Source organism: Tamandua tetradactyla, chromosome 18 (assembly GCF_023851605.1).
Source record: "Tamandua tetradactyla isolate mTamTet1 chromosome 18, mTamTet1.pri, whole genome shotgun sequence".
Taxonomy (NCBI): Eukaryota; Metazoa; Chordata; class Mammalia; order Pilosa; family Myrmecophagidae; genus Tamandua; species Tamandua tetradactyla.
This window is the reverse complement of record NC_135344.1, coordinates 66,971,204-66,983,439: the sequence shown is the minus strand read 5'-3', so window position 1 is coordinate 66,983,439 and position 12,236 is coordinate 66,971,204. Positions and strand designations below refer to the sequence as shown.

Genomic DNA, 12,236 nt, shown 5'->3' with positions numbered 1-12,236 from the left:
GGGGCAAAAACCAACAACCTAGAATTGATAATGAGACAAGTTTATTTATTTTTAACTTTTTTTATTGTGAAATTTATACAAAAAAGCAATAAATTTCAACGTACATTTTAACAAGTAGTTATGGAATGGATTTCATAGTTTCGTATGGGTTTTACAGTTCCACAATTTCAGGTTTTTCCTTCTAGCACCTCCAAAACACTGGAGACTGACAGAAATGTCAATATATTGATTCAGCAGTCATCCTCATTTGTTAAATCCTATCTTTTCTGTTACACTCCTTCTCTTTAGATGACATGTATACCTAAAAGCAATACATTTCAAAGTACATCACAACAAATAGTTGTAGAACAGATTTCACAGTTTGGTATGAGTTACAATTCCACCATATTAGGTTTTTATTTCTAGCTGCTCAAAGGTGCTGGAGACTAAAAGAAATATCAGTAAAATGATTCAGCACTCATTTGTCAAACCCAACTTTCTCTGTATAGCTCCACCATCACCTCTGATCTTTCTCACACTCTGTAGGGGTATTTAGGCTATGCCCGTACTTTTTTTTCCTTTAACTTTTTTTATTGTATACTATAACACATACACGAAGCAAAGAAATAAAAAACAATAGTTTCAAAGCACTCTTCAAAAAGTGGTTACAGAATAGATCCCAGAGTTTGTCATAGGCTACCATATTTTTCCTTCTAGCTGCTCCTGAATATAGGAGGCTAGAGGCTTAAATACTTTTTTATCATCACAATAGAATTTTTTTTCCTTCTTTTTTTTGTGAACAATAACATATATACAAAAATGCTATAAATTTCAAAACACAGCACCACAATTAGTTGTAGAACACATTTCAGACTTTGACATGGGTTACAATTTCACAATTTTAGGTTTCTACTTCTAGCTGCTCTTAAATACTGGAGACTAAAAGAGATAGAAATTTAATGATTCAGCATTCATGTTCATTTGTTAAGTCCTATCTTCTGTGTATAATCCCACCATCACCTTTGATCTTTCCATACCTCTCTTTGGGGTTGTCTGGGCTATGGCAATTCTAAATTTTTGATACTGGAAGAGTCTGTGGAATCTTATATATTGCCCTAGGTGTTCTTTAGGATTGGCTGGAATGGTCCTGGTTGGGGGTTGGCAAGTTATGATAGGTAACAAGGTCTACTTGATTTCACTGCAGAGTTGGGCTCTTCCGTCCCTTCTCTAACTTTTCCATGGAGCAGGGCTAATCTCGAGCTACTCTAGTCAGTCATCTTCCCAGAAGTCTCCAAGTTGATTTATTAATCGAACATATTTAAAGTGCTCTATGAGTCAGGTGGTGGTCTTTCTATTTATTTAGAATTGGCTAGTTCCTTACCCAAAGTCTATTTTATTAATATGTTTTTTTTTCAAAAACTAGAGAAACATTTTTAAAAGAGCAATCAAAATCATATACGCACACACAAGAAAGTTGTCCAAGGAGCAAAATGTGACTACCTCTACCCAGAAAACCAAACCTATTTGTATAAGGCACATAAAGAGGAAAGATTCTAGATGAGGACTTTTCTAGTGATCTGTAGCTTTTCTCTTTTATATTCTAGGGTATAGGACTTAAAATGAGGAAGAAGTGAATTTCCTTGATTAGCTTTTGCCTCTTTCTTGTTTATTAATCAGCTCTGGAAATACCTATATGCAAAAAACACACATATGCAAAATTATGAGAAAATGGTCAGGAAACAAATAATGTATTCCAGCTACCTGCTGAGTAACCAGGAGCATTCTGAGGTGGTAAATGCCCAGTCTTTGTCTTGGGGAAAGATCAGGTTCCTTTGAAAGATGTACAAACTAGTCCAAGTTTATGAAAAAATATAACTGAAAAAAAAAATTGGTATTGAGCCAGGCACCGTGTAAGTACTAGAGTCCAAGACAGTTTAAGATATGGGTTCTGATCTCTTGGGGGAGACAGCTATCGAAACATGATTACTTGTAGCAAGGCAGTGTCCTAAGAACCACCTGCTCACAGGCAGTCTCGATAATTCAGGAAGTCTTCACAGGAGAGGTGAGAGCACCCCTGAAATTTAAAGGATGAATAGAAGTTGCCAGGTGGAAAAGGAGGGTAGAACTTACAGGCAAAGAGAATAGCATGTTTCAAGTCAGGGAAGCAGCAAAATCCATATGTTTGGGAAAGACACAAAAGGCATAAAGAGACTAGGAAGAAACAGGAGATAAAGGGCTCAGCTGTAAAGATCTTTATGGTCCCAACAAGGACTTTGGACTTTATCCTTCAGGAAGTAAAAAGACATTGAACATCTTTAAACCAGTGAGCGGAATAACCTGGTTTTTCTCTTCAAAAGATAATTCACAAAGCAGTGTAGGGAATAAATTAGAAAGGGTGCAAGTTGGAGGCAGAGAATTCAGTGATTATGATGGAAGGCCGATCAAAACCAAGGCAATCAGTGGAGTGAGGAAGAAGGGGACTGGATTTCAAGGAATCAGTGACGATTTAAACACAGAGGTGAGGGAGAGGAATGTGGAATTACTGATTGGTTATGCCAATTTCCTTCATTTTGGAGGTCAGAATTAAATGTAAGGGGCTTACTTTGAGCAAGAGAGAGTTGAATTAAACGTAAGAAAGATTTTAGCAAATAACCCCTTGCAAGATGGAAATGGTGGTCGTCTACTGGTGGGAATCCCCCGAAGGTCATCCCTGACCACTTCTCTGTTCTCAGGAGTTTGTCCTCAGCCAGTTACCTCCCCTATGCAGTGGGTGTGAATAAACCGGCTGTCTCAGTGAGGTAAAACTCTGAGGACTTCCAAGAATGCAGAGTCCCTATTCACTGACAAAAATGGGACAACCAGGTACTTGACTAGCTTAGATGTGAAACTTCCTATCATCAACAGGATAGAATATTTGGATTTTCCACATATCTTCTATTGTAGTGATTTCTGTGATTATTTGGGCTAACGGAAGCCGGGAAATTGTTTTCCTTTCTAATGTTACCCAAAATGCCTCATACCAGATAATAAAGTCAGAATATTTGCTCTGCTTAAAAAAAATAGGATATACTGGTTGGTCCAAGACTTTCCCAGTTTGGGCCCTGAAAGGCCTGCACCCCGGGAACCCTCAGTTCTGGACAAACCCAGGTGATTGATCATCCTACCAAGATTTGGAGAGGCTGGTTCTTTGGGGGTGGAGGTCTCAGTGTGGCATAGAAAGTGCCTGAGGTTTGGAGTCATCAGCTCTGCCAGTAAGAAAGTCAGTTAAACCATCTCTAAGTCTGTTTTCCTTCATTGGGAGAGTGGAGCTGGTAAAGTGCGATTTGCACAGAGTGTGTTCAAGGGATGGCAGTGCTATCCTGAACTGGTTGTGGGGGCTTGGCACAGGCATTTTCCTTCTCAAGGCCTCCATTCCCCTACTCCTCAGCTCAACAGCTGGAACTGGATGCTTTTGAAGTGTTTAAGTCCACACACTGTGACAAAGGAAAGGACCAAGCTCACTGCCCAGATTTCCCCAGCCTGGGCAGCAAGTGTCCCCAGGTCCACTTAGAACCAATGGCATGGGGGCTGTGGGGCATGAGAGGTGTTTTATTATTATAATCATTTCTCTTTATTGAGCACTTACTATGTACTAGGCAGGGTCTGCGTTAAGCATTGCCTTCTACTATTCCATTTACTCCCCCAGCAGGACTTGGTACAAGCAGATGAGGAGAGATGGAGGCATTTCCTAAAAAAACACCCAGCAAGGAAGAAACAGGTATTTCAGACTTCACTGGTGTGACTCCCTGCCTTTCACCACAATGCCTCAGGACTCCTTGACTGGGAAGAGTGTTGGAATGTCACTTGGGGTTGTGAGACATCCAGAACAGATGCAGGAGAGGAATATGATGGACAGAGCTGAAAAGCTGTGGTTGTCGGGACTTCCCCACCCTCTCCAGCCTTACTCTGACCCAAGGTGGGGTCTTGTCTCCTTCTGTCTCCAACCTGTCTCCTTACCCTTTTCCTCCATAGCCTACTCAGAGTACACCTGGGCCCTCCTACCTCTGTGTCTGTGCACATGCTGTTCCCTTGATGGGGAATATGAATTCTTCCCCTTTACCTCCCATGACCTCTCTCTTAAAACCTCCTATTCACCCTGCACAGCCCAGATCCCCAGTGTCCTTAGACTCCCACCAGTGGCTTATTTGCTGCCCTCTTGGAGGATCTGAGACTTACTTATTACACCTGCCCACTACTGGACACAAAATAATGAAAAGTTCCTGGTGAATGGAGCTGTATTTACCTACTACCTGCAGCCCTCCTTTGTGGAAACAAACTGTACATGACAAATCGTCAGGTACCTCATCACCCCACTGGATGACAATCAGCCAATGTGTGTCAGCCCCTCATGGAGTTACCGCACTACTGTGTGTAACTGCTGTTAATCCAGAAGGTGAACGACATCATTCCTATTTTCTAGATCAGGGGTTGGCAAACCACAACCTGTGGCCATCTGCCTGTTTTTTTAAAGAAAGTATTGTTGGGCACATACTAAGGGTATGATTAAATTGAAATAACTTGTTAAAAAAATGTAGTATTTGGTATTAGTTAGATTTGTTTACCCCCCAATAAATCTGTACAAATATCTGCTAAAAGAGAGTCTTTCCGTGTTCCAGAGACCAAGACCATTATGTCAGAACATAACTTTTCCATTTACTTCCTCTCATGTGATTGACTATAAGAGCAGAGTATAATTTGAGTTCATAATCCATGAAACATATTGTGTGAAAATTTAATATATGACTCAGCAGGTCATGAAAAAGAACTCATGTAGAAATTCAGACAATAATCTCAATATAATTTACATATGTCTGGATTTTATTCATATGAGGCCAGGGCATTACACATAAACAAGGAACTGAAAATTTAAAGAGACCCTAAAGCAAGATAGGCCAGTAAGGAGCCAAGCCAAAAGCAAAGTCCAAAAATGTCTTTTAGTCTTTAGAAAAACAAAAAAAGGAAGGGAAATCAAAATCTTAACATACAGAAAAGGGCTTTATTTTACATAACAATGAATGCATATTATTATTTTTTCCTTTGGAGTAAATTATAAAGGTTATAAAATATTATATATTAGAACAAGGCTTCAACTTTTAATTTACTTAAATTTTTCCTCAAAATATATTTTAAAAATCTTAAGTTTAGGTGGTGAGGGAATTTGCAAGATTATGTGGATTCAAGAAAAACAACTCTATAATACCCATTGTCCAAATTTCTCATATTGTCCTCCAGATATTTTCTATGCATTTCACAAATGGAATCATCATATAGATAATATATATATATACAAAAACAGCTTGCTTTTTTCACTTGACATAGTGTCTATAGCATCTGTCTGCATTAGTATTCTTTTAATGTCTGCATAAAATTCTATTTGAATGATGGCCATAGTTTAATTATTCCTTTATTTATGGAAATTGAAGTACTATTCAGTAATTTTAGAGCTGAAATTCTTACTCCTCATCCACAAATGGACTTTAGTCTCTTAAACCATCTGAAATTATAATAAAAATTAGTATATGTGTGCATGTGTGAGGTGTTTAGAGATGAGTGTCTACATCTTTCAATAGATTATCTAAGGAGTCAGTGACCCAAAATTGTAAAAGAACCTCTCCATTATGGAATTTGTAGAGTTGCAATTTCAATGAAATTTTAGAAAATATGATTGGATACACTATCGAATCATGTTATTTTTAACTTTTAAAAAATTGAAACTACCTTTTGATATACATATACATAATCACTCCTAGAATCAAAATCACCTTCTTCCACTCTGAAATTCTGATAAATTTTCCTAAGGGACCCATACAAAGCACCTTCCACCACACACACACACACACACACACACACACACACACACACAATCAATCCATTGAAAGTCATTCACAATAGAAAAGATTTCATAAGATTTTATATTTGGTCATTATGATTCAAAAATCAGTAACTATTTAATTTTCCAAATGTAAAATTGTATTATGATAGGGTTTCACTTCTAGTAATATGGTAGGCCCTATAATTCAAACAAACTTTTCCAATGAAAACAACTATAAATACTAAAAAATATGTATGTGTGTGTGTGTAAGTGTGTATTGGTTAAAAACATCACAGACTGAATGAGTTAGCAAGGAGCATGGAGGGGAAAACGGAATGTTGAACATGCTTCAGCCCTGAGAGTTTTGCTTGATGAGGTCAAACATGACTTTAGGTTTTGATAGTCTCCTGGAGTAGGGAAAAAGGACAGATGTTAAAGGCCAGAGCCTGCCCCCCAGGAAGAATAATCCAAGAACCCTCTCCCATAAAACTGGTGCCCCAAAAGATTACTCCCTCACAGTAGGATGAACCATAAAGTAGCCAATGCCATATCATCTACTCTCCACTCCCTACCCTGACTCCAAAGAAACAGCAACAACTACTTATCTGGGTGCAGCAACAACTGATCTGGGAGGTTATCCATTCCTGAGAAGTCAGTAACCAAATGCAGCCTTCATTCCTATCATCAGCCCAAATCCACATCACCTGAGTGGTTCAAAGGCCCTCAAGCCATGAATGATATTCCAACAGAAAATCCTCTACAGAAAAAGTAATATTTTTTCTGGGCTGCAAATAACTTTCTAAAATAATTTCCCAAGGAAAGCTTTCTGCTCAATGTTAAAACTGACCAAGCACACAAATGTGTATCAAAACTACAAGATATCTCGTCACACAAACTAGGATGACAATTATTAAAGCAACAGAAAATAAGTGCTGGTGAGGATATGGAAAAATTGGAACCCTCATGCGTGGCTGGTGGGTTTATAAAAAAATGCAACTGCTATGGAAGACATTTGGCTGCTCCACAAAAAGTTAAACATAGGATTATCATCTGACCTGGCAATCCGAGATATATATCCAGAAGAATCAAAAGCAGGGACTCAAAACAGATACTTGTTCACCAACATTACCAGCAGCAATATTCATAACTTCTAAAAGGTGAAACAACCCACGTGTCCATCCACAGATGAATGAAAAAGCAAAATGTAGCTTGTTATTCAGCCACTGAAAAGGATTGAGACATGCTACAACATGGGTGAACCTTGAAAACATTATGCTAAATGAAATGAGTCAAACAAAAAAGGATAAATATTGTATAGCACCACTTATATGAAATATCCAGAATATGAAAATTCACAGGGACCGAAAGTAGATTAGAGATTACCATGGACAGAGCAGAGGGGAAAGGTGGAGTTATTGCTTGATGGGTACAGAGTTTCAGTTTTGGGTGAAGAAAAAGTTTTGCAAATGGACGGTGTTGATGGTAGCACAACATTGTAATTTGTAAGTGACTCCAGTGGATTCTACATTTAAAAATGGTTAAAATGACACATTTTATGATATATATATATATATATTTCCGCAATATATATTCCCACAATTTAAAAAGAGTAATCAAGCATACAAGGAAACAAGAAACCATGAGTGAGAAGAGAACAGACTCACAAAGGATTAAGATGTTAGATTATTGGAAGTGTCATAATACAAATATATGCGTTTAAAGAAATAAAAGAGAAGCTCAGAATATTTACAGGAAAGAAGAAACTTTTTTAAAAAGTAATGAGAGAATACTTTTTTAAAAAAAAGTAAAGAGGGTATTTAAAAAGAAAATGCTAGAAATTGAAAATAAATAATTGAAATAAAAAACTCAATGGACAGCTTTCTCTCTGTGTTTCTGTAATTTCTCTCCCTTTCTCTCCCTTTCTTTCCCACTCCCTCTCTCTCCCCTCCCTCTGGGACAGGCCTATGCAGAGGTCTCCAGGTTGAGAATGGTCTCTAGCCAACAGCCAGCTACGAACTGAGGCCTACCAACAGCCCAAGCAAAACTAACTACAAGTCACACTTTTTATGTGTAAGGAGTTTCCTAGAGCTTAAAAGCCATGAAATATCTTTCATTTCTTATACTTGTACAGCCATCTGTGATGAAGTCAGAAAACCATAAAAAGAATAAGGTCCTACATTACAGTAGAATGCATTGACATAATTCCCTGACATACATTACCTAACTAAATAAGAACCTTAAATAGCAAGTATACATTAGCTGTATGTTAAATAGAATACGGTGGTCTTTCCTTAAGAATATACACACACACACACCCTGAACCTGGAGATTTAACAGCAAAATAGGGCTGGAAACAGAATTAAACCACCTCAAGACAGGGCAAAAATGATTATCAAAATGTCAACAAAGGGTGACAAAGATATGAAAAATACCAAAGAGATGTTATGGTATATGGAAGATAGAATGAAAAATTCAAACATGACTAAATCAGAGTTTTTAAAAGACAACAGAGCTAAGATGAGACAGAGTCTATTTCAAAAAGGGTAAAAGACAGACAACAATTCATATATTTAAAAGGCTCAACGAACCCCAAATGGAGTCAGAGAAAAGAAAAGAAATCATTCTAAGATTACACCCTTTGGACCTCAAAAAGACATGCTCTTTCCAGATGCAAAGTACATTCATTCCATAGCAATATCAGAAAACCTTAAACCTTTCAGCAGCAATACAAATGAAGTACAAAATTAGAGACAGTATAAAATTTCATCAATCAGTTACAGGCATGGTCTGTCCTAAGGCAAAATTTTCTCCATTTGCTCTGGACCTTTGAAAACTCATAACAAGTTATTTGCTGCCAGCATACAAAGGAGGAACATTCATAGCATACATGTACCCATTTCCATAGGGAGGAAGGAACACAGGGGTCACCGCACCCATACAGTTTCGAAAACCCGCAAGGCAAAGTCCATTAGATTTCAAAGTCTGAGAATCATTTATCCTCGGGGCTTCTGAAAGTGGCAGTCCCACTCTTTCCAAGGGCCTACGCAGAGGCCTGCCTCTCTTCAAATACAACCTTGGGGGACATTGGGAGACCACCTTTTTCTCGGCTCCATCCTCTCCAAGCATTGGGGCTGCACCCAAGCTCTGTGCCATCTCCGGGGCACACGCTAAACCCCTCCATGTGGTGGCAGCCAGGCTCTCCCCAAACCCCAAGGAATGTGCTTCACCCTCTCCAAGGCCTGAGGCTGCATGACTCTTCCACTGCAACCAGGTGGAAGGCCATCCTCTGTCTTTGGGGCAAACTCACCCTCTCGACAGGTTTGGATGGGTCCGCTTTCCTGGCCCGAGGCTTCTTGACTTCAGACCTCAGCCTCCATGATTTTGCCTCTGAAGTTGTTTTTCCTCCAATGTGTCCCTTCTCTGAACCCCCCAGTCCAGACTGGCAGCGGCTCTGTTCATACAGGTCCCACAGCACTCTCGTTGGCTTTCTTTGCAGTAGCCTTGGATCATGCCCATCAGACATAAGAAGTTTCCACAAATCCTTCCTGGATAACTCCATGTCTGAGCCTGACTTTCTCTGAAATAGCTGACTGGTTCCACATTTGGTTAAATCCTCGCACAGGGCGCTATTCTCTGGAGTCTTCCTTTCTGGAGGCCCAGTATTTTCCAGGACCTCAATTTCTGGTTTCTTTGTACTCAGGAGTTCAGTTTTCAGCTTCTCTCTCTCCTGTCGCATTTCACCATGAGCTGTGAGGAGAAACCAGGCTGCCCTTTTGACATTTAATTTGGCTATCTCTTCTGCTAAATATCCAAGTTCATGGCTTTTAAAATCTGCCTTCCAGCCAAAGCCATTAGTCAACTTTGCCAGATTATCTGCCATTTTAAAACAAGGATCGCCTTCCTTCCAGTCTGTAATGACACATCTCATTTCTGTCTAAGGCTTTATTAGAAGTATCTTTAGAGTCCACATTTCTACCAACAGTCTCTTCAATGTATTCTAGGCCTTCTCTATCAAGTTTCTCCCAAACTCCTCCAGATTCTTCCCCTTATCCATTTAAAAAGCCGTTCCAACATATTTGGTATTTGCAAACTGCAGCAGCAGCACTCCACTCTCTGGTACCAAAATCTGTTTTAGTTTGCTAGTTGCAGGAATGCAATATACCACAAACAGTATTGCTTTTCAAAAGGGGGAATTTAATAAGTTGGTACTTTACAGTTCTAAGGCAGAGAAAATGTCCCAATTAAAACAAGTCTATAGAAATGTCCAATTTAAGGCATCCGGGGAAAGATACCTTGGTTCAAGAAGGCTGATGACGTTCAACGTTTCTCTCTCAGCTGGAAGGGCACATGGCAAGCATGGTGGCGTCTGCTGGCTTTCTCATGGCTCTACCAAAAAAGAGACTCTCTCCAAAATGTTTCCTCTTTTAAAGGAATCCAGTAAGCAACTCCACCTTCAATGGGTAGAGACACACCTCCATGGAAATCATCTAATCAAAAGTTACCACCCACAATTGGGTGGGTCACATCTTCATGGAAACAATCAAAATGCTCCCACCCAGCAATATTGAGTGAGGATCAAAGGGCATGGCTTTTCTGAGGTCCACCACAGATTCAGACCAGCACACTAATCAATGATCTAGAATGAGCTGGAGGAAGAAAGATAAACTTCAGAGAACCAAGAGATGGACAGCCATAGAAGTCAGAAGACAGTATCTTCAGTACACTCAAAATAACTTCCAACATACGAAGTTTTATACAGTGAAGATCTTTTTCAAGAATAAAGGCAAAATTTTAAAAAACAAAACTTATAAAGACTGAGAATAAGACACAGGCAGACCACTAAGGGGAACTGCAAACTATTTAAGGTAGAAGAAAAGTGATCCCTGATGAAAGATCTGCAGTGCAGAAAGAACAAAGAGTAAAGTTGCAAATATATGGGTAATGCTAAAAAGGCATTAGTAGCTTAAAAACAAAGGTGATTTCTAGTGATTTTTTTTTAAAAAGATAGAATTCAAGATACCTAACAGCAGTACCAGAAATCTAGAGGGGATTAATGGAGTTAAAGGTTAAAGTGTTTTAAGTACCTCGTGTTTTCTAAGAAGAGGTTAAGGATATTAAGATATTAACCAGTTAAGTATGTGAATTATAATTTCTAGATTAGCAACTAAAATGAAAGAAAAGGAATGAACAACTTCCAAACTAGTAGAGGGATACTTATGCTTAAGGGAATTGACATACTCACCTGAAATATATAATTAAAAGTAATGTAATTACAAACTCATAAAGGGAAAGTGAAATAATAAGAAGTTATTGGTAAATTCAAAAGAAAGCAAGGAGGAAGGGAAAAGAGAAACATTATAACAGATGTTTCTGTCAAATCAAAAACAAGTAGTAAGATGGTAGAGAGAAGTTAAAATATATGACAATTACATTAAATTTAAGTTGATTAAATACTCCAATCAAAAGGTAAAAACTATCAGTTTGGATAAAAACAAAAACAACTTTATGATGTTTCCAAGAGATACTCCTTAAATAAGGACAAAGGATGAAACCAAAAGAAAGAAAAAAATTACCATGTTTGTAAATTAGATTAGCTTCTGCTGCAGTAACAACATTAAAAATTTCAGAGACTTGAAACAAGAAAGGTTTCTTTTTTTCTCACACTAAATGTCCGCTGGGGTTCAGTTCTGCCTCTCATCCTCACTTCAGTATCCAGACTGTAAGGATTAGAAAGTGTTCTGGTTTTGAGACCAAAAGAAGAAAGGTTTATTTTGTCCAAAAACTAAATTTTCTGTAGTACATAATCTAACTCTACCTGTCTGGATAGCTTATTTGAACCATCGAAACACAGGAGGAGCCCTGAGTAAAAATGAGGTCCTTTAATCCTGTATAGCTTAATGTAATGCCAGGATACATCCTAGAATATATTAAGCAGATAATCAAAAAGTATTGGCAAAGTCCCTTGAGGGATGGGAGAGAAAATATGGAACTATTAAACTTTACCATCAGGGAAACCTCTAATATTGTGTCAAACATTAGGGATACCCAAATCAATAGGCCAAGCCCTTGATCTTGAGGCTTACTCTTGTGAAGCTTATGTATGTAGTAGAGAAGCTTAGCCTACCTGTTGGCATGCCTAAGAGTTACTTCTGGAGGACCACTTTTGTTGCTCAGATGTGGCCTCTCTCTCTCTCTCTAAGCCCAACACTGCAAGTGAAACCATTGCCCTCCCCTCTATGTGGGACATGGCATCCAGGGGTGAAAGTGTCCCTGGCGGCATGGAAGATGAGTCTCAGGGATAAGTCTGGCCCTGGCATGGTGGGATCAACAAGGCCATCCTGACCAAAAGGGAGAAAAGAAGTGTAACAAATAATATCAGTGGCTGAGAGAGTTTAAACAGAGTTGA

General features: G+C 38.7%; 1 protein-coding gene across 15 annotated transcripts in view; it reads left to right on the top strand.

Annotated features, from left to right (window-relative positions):
• DLGAP1 (DLG associated protein 1) overlaps positions 1-12,236 on the top strand; it is a 1,070,811-nt gene that overhangs the window by 940,084 nt on the left and 118,491 nt on the right. The window lies entirely within an intron of this gene.